Source organism: Eptatretus burgeri, chromosome 13 (genome assembly GCF_056783735.1).
Source record: "Eptatretus burgeri isolate ZD-2024b chromosome 13, Ebu_testis_v1, whole genome shotgun sequence".
NCBI lineage: Eukaryota > Metazoa > Chordata > Myxini > Myxiniformes > Myxinidae > Eptatretus > Eptatretus burgeri.
Window position 1 is genome coordinate 41491012 of NC_140973.1, and position 5000 is coordinate 41496011.

A 5000-nucleotide genomic window follows, 5' to 3' on the forward strand; every position below is an offset into this window, starting at 1 on the left:
CCAAGGACCAGATGGTGGAAGCTGAAGGAGGAAGACTGTTGCGTGAAATTTAGGGAGGAGGTGAGACAGGTGTTGGACGGTGGTAAAGAGGTGAGGGATGATTGGGCAACTACAGCAGAAGTGGTGAGGGAGATAGCTAGGAAGGTACTTGGTGTGACATCTGGACAGAGGAAGGAAGATAAGGAGACTTGGTGGTGGAACGAGGAAGTACAGGAAAGTATAAGGAAGAAGAGGTTGGCGAAAAAGAAGTGGGATAGCCAGAGAGATGAAGAAAGTAGACAGGAGTACAAGGAGTGGTGGCACAAGGTGAAGAGAGAGGTGGCAAAGGCTAAGGAAAAGGCATATGGCGAGCTGTACGAGAAGTTGGATACAAAGGAAGGGGAAAAGGATTTGTACCGATTGGCCAGACAGAGGGACCGAGCTGGGAAGGATGTGCTGCAGGTTAGGGTGATAAAGGATGCAAATGGGAATGTGCTGACAAGTGAGGAGAGTGTGTTGAGAAGGTGGATGGAGTACTTTGAGGAGCTGATGAATGAAGAAAATGAGAGAGAGAAGGTTGGAAGAGGTGGAGATAGTGAATCAGGAAGTGGGGTGGATCAGTAAGGATGAAGTGAGGACTGCTATGAAGAGGATGAAGAGTGGAAAGACGGTTGGCCCAGATGATATACCAGTGGAGGCATGGAAGTGTTTAGGAGAGATGGCAGTGGAGTTTTTAACCAGATTGTTCAATAAAATCTTGGAAAGTGAGAGGATGCCTGAGGAGTGGAGAGCAAGTGTACTGGTTCCGATTTTTAAGAACAAGGGTGATGTGCAGAGCTGTGGTAATTACAGAGGTATAAAGTTGTTAAGCCACCCCATGAAGGTGTGGGAAAGATTAGTGGAAGCTACGTTGAGAGGAGAGGTGATGATTTGTGAGCAGCAATATGGGTTTATGCCAGGAAAGAGCACCATTGATGCGACGTTTGCTTTGAGAATGTTGATGGAGAAGTATAGGGAAGGCCAGAAGGAGTTACATTGTGTGTTTGTGGATTTAGAGAAAGCTTATGATAGGGTGCCAAGAGAGGAGTTGTGGTATTGTATGAGGAAGTCGGGAGTGGTGGAGAAGTATGTGAGGGTGGTGCAGGATATGGACGAGGACAGTGTGACAGCGGTGAGGTGTGCGGTAGGAATGACGGACTGGTTTAAGGTAAAGGTGGGATAAGGTAAAGGTGGGATAAGGTAAAGGAACGACTCTGAGCCCTTTCCTGCTTGCAATAGTGATGGACAGGTTGACGGACGAGATCAGACAGGAGTCTCCATGGACTATGATGTTCACGGATGACATCATGATCTGCAGGGAGATTAGGGAGCAGGCTGAGGCAAGCCTCGAGAGGTGGAGGTACGCACTGGAGAGAAGGGGAATGATAGTCAGTAGGAGTAAGACGGAGTACATGCGTGTAAATGAGAGGGAGGGTGGGGGTATGGTGCGGTTGCAAGGAGTTGAGGTGGGGAAGGTGGATGGGTTTAAATACTTGGGATCAACTGTCCAAAGTAATGGAGAGTGTGGTAGAGAAGTGAAAAAGAGATTGCAGGCAGGATGGAGTGGGTGGAGAAGAGTTGCAGGAGTGATTTGTGACAGAAGGGTAGCTGCAAGAGTGAAGGGGAAAGTATACAAGACGGTAGTGAGACCAGCTATGTTGTACGGTTTGGAGGTGGTGGCCCTGACAAAAAGACAGGAAGTGGAGCTGGAGGTGGCAGAGTTAAAGATGCTGCGATTCTCGTTGGGAGTGACGAGGATGGACAGGATAAGAAATGAGTATATTAGGAGGGACAGCACAGGTAGGATGGTTTAGAGACAAAGTGAGAGAGGCGAGATTGAGATGGTTTGGACATGTGCACAGGAGGGAAGCGGAGTATATCGGGAGAAGGATGCTGAGGATGGAGCCGCAAGGTAGGAGGAGAAGAGGAAGGCCAAATAAGAGGGTCATGGATGCGGTGAGAGCGGACATGCGGGTGGTTGGAGTGCCAATGGAGGATCGAGCGAAATGGAGACGGATGATCTGCTGTGGCGACCCCTAACGGGAGGAGGAGGAGGAGGAGGAGGAGGAGAGGGAGAGGGAGAGGGAGAGGGAGAGGGAGAGGGAGAGGGAGAGGGAGAGGGAGAGGGAGAGGGAGAGGGAGAGGGAGAGGGAGAGGGAGAAGGAGAAGGAGAAGGAGAAGGAGAAGGAGAAGGAGAAGGAGAAGGAGAAGGAGAAGGAGAAGGAGAAGGAGAAGGAGAAGGAGAAGGAGAAGGAGAAGGAGAAGGAGAAGGAGAAGGAGAAGGAGAAGGAGAAGGAGAAGGAGAAGGAGAAGGAGAAGGAGAAGGAGAAGGAGAAGGAGAAGGAGAAGGAGAAGGAGAAGGAGAAGGAGAAGGAGAAGGAGAAGGAGAAGGAGAAGGAGAAGGAGAAGGAGAAGGAGAAGGAGAAGGAGAAGGAGAAGGAGAAGGAGAAGGAGAAGAAGACAAGGTACAATTGTGAAACTTCTGGCTCAAATGCAATTTATTCTAGGTTATTGACTGACATCAGTCTAACTTAGCATTGTTCTTCTTGTTCTTTGTGTTAAATCCCTCGATTCTACTGTTGGCATGTGTCCCCACTTCAGTGTTCTCTTCTTGTCTGTGTTCTTGTTCTTCTGTGCGATTCGACTTTGGATATAAAACAAAGACATATCTAGGTTCATGGATGTTTGTAGGTCGTGATTTTTCACAGAACTACTCTGCCTTTATTTCACCAGAAATTGAGTGGTGACAGGCAATGTCTTGCATTGCAATTGCAACTCCGTTCAAATACAGTACTGTTCGGCAGCAGTATTTTAGCACAACCTCATTAATGCAACTGCAAAAAAAATTTGTTCCAATTTCTGAAATTGTGTTGATGACTATCTATATATTATTTCTGTTAACGTCTGTGTGTAATTTGACATATCCCCTCCAAAACTGCCGGATGTATTGTCCCCACTTTTGGCATGCGGGTGCTCTGTGGTCTAATGAACAGCATGGGCTATGTGAGATCGCGCCAGACGGACACGTTTGGGAATTTTGGGCGATTTTCTAATTTTTACGTTCGTTTGCATGGCGACGTGTGACGTCACCGCTGAGAGGTGTAATTCCGTCATGACATCGGTCATTCGCTGACGTCATTACGTCTGTCGTCGACAGACCATCACCACCGAGAGGCGTAATGCCACTACTAGAAAACGGCGTCTGCAATGTAAAACCCTCTTCTGCACATGCTGACTACCTCAGAAGGTGAATTTGACACAAACAATGTAACAAGAAACATTGTATATAAAGTAAAGATTTATTTAAAAAAATATTATTTCTGTTAACGTCTGCGCGTAATTTGACGTTTCTCAACCGCCATCATTACCTGTGTTGTGTCTTGCGTGTGTGATCTTCAAATTAAAGCGTCCAGCGGTGTTCGATCGTTGGATGAGCGCCAAAAAGTGCCGTTCATTGAAATTTGCATTCTGATTCTCGGTCACCCTCCACTGCTCCTGTTCAGTCTAGGGCTAGGCCTATATCATGTTAAACTTGCCCCATCAGACGCCAACCTTCCAGTCACACTGCAGAGGATGCAATTTCCAGTCAGACTCGCATACTCGATGACCATAAACAAATCCCAGGGCCAAACATTTGACAAACTCGGAATATACCTCCCAGCCCCTGTGTTCTCCCACGGCCAACTATATGTTGCATTTTCACGTGCAAGAGGTTACTCCTATATATCTATCAAAGTAGACAATAATTCTTCACAAGGACTATTCAGCAACAAGACACTCACCCAAATGTCAACTACAGGGAGGTCCTTTTGAAAACTAAGGAAAGGTAACCATAGTGCATCACATCCCTAATGACACCCTCCCCAGCTTCCCATAACATCAACTATTATGCCTCATCCACCTTTTACCACCCATTCAACTCCGTGCGGAGCACGGGTATATGCTAGTTATCTCAATAAATTTTGCTATTCACCATATTCTAGAAATATTACTCACACAGTATTGGGCACAATAAATTACCTGCTTGCAATTTGATGCTGTTTATGTGCAATAAGAATCTCAATCAAAGCAATTTACTTATTTTGGGCAATGGCAAATCCATCGTATTATATCTATTTCATGTATCTGGTAAAGCTTTTGCTGAAATCATATAATACCCACATTACTTGAAAATATAACTTGGCTATCACATTTTACCTCATTTATTACAAGCAAGAGTCAAATGGCCATAATGTAGGTCAACAAAACTCCGAGTGCTTCTGATGGCATTTGCCAATGTCACCAAAATATATTCACACTAAAATTTGGCAAAATGTATCGATGCATGTATAGATAGTGGACAAAAATAAATAAATATGGAAGCACCTGGGTAAATGAGGAAACACTAAGTATATTGAAAGCAATGGCTTCCACACAGGTGTGGCCGATGTGTTAATCAAGCAAATAACCTCCTCGTATGCATGCTTTAAGGTCGTGCATAAAAATGCTGTACTGGCCTGGTTGCCTATAATTATGGCGAGCATGGTTGCAAGAGGAGGAGACCTCAGTGACTGAAAGAGTGGTGATTGTTGGGGTGCATTTGGCAGGAGCTTCAGTGACAAAGCCAGTTCAACATGGTGATATTTCACAAGCAGTTCGGTGTCTTAGTTTTTCGATGAAAAAAAAAAAAAAAGTTTCTTTGCAGAAGTGCTGCAGGTCTCCGACAACCCCTTTACCTCCGCCACCAAAGGTGAAGGAGGTTATATTTTCACCACTTTCTGTCTGTTTATTTGTTTGTCTATGTGCAGGATCTCAAAAAGTTGTGGACAGATTCGAATTAAATTTTGTGGACAGGTTGGGTGTGTGACAAGGACGAACTGATTACATTTTGGTAAAGATCCGAATCCGGTTCCAGATCGCATAATTTTTTTCAGTGATTCTTCACCATTGAGAGATAGGAATTAAACCGATATATTGCATGATATCTCAAAAAGTTGTGGATG

General features: G+C 45.3%; 1 protein-coding gene across 11 annotated transcripts in view; it reads right to left on the reverse strand.

Moving 5' to 3' along the window:
* LOC147014292 (enhancer of polycomb homolog 1-like) overlaps positions 1-5000 on the reverse strand; it is a 115657-nt gene that overhangs the window by 7000 nt on the left and 103657 nt on the right. Inside the window, exon 14 of one of the 11 annotated variants that reach the window (XR_015050704.1) lies at positions 3387-3582. The exons of the other annotated variants lie outside the window; for them this stretch is intronic. The gene's annotated coding sequence lies outside the window, so the exon portion shown is untranslated. The remainder of the gene's footprint in view (positions 1-3386; positions 3583-5000) is intronic. 11 annotated transcript variants of the gene reach the window in all.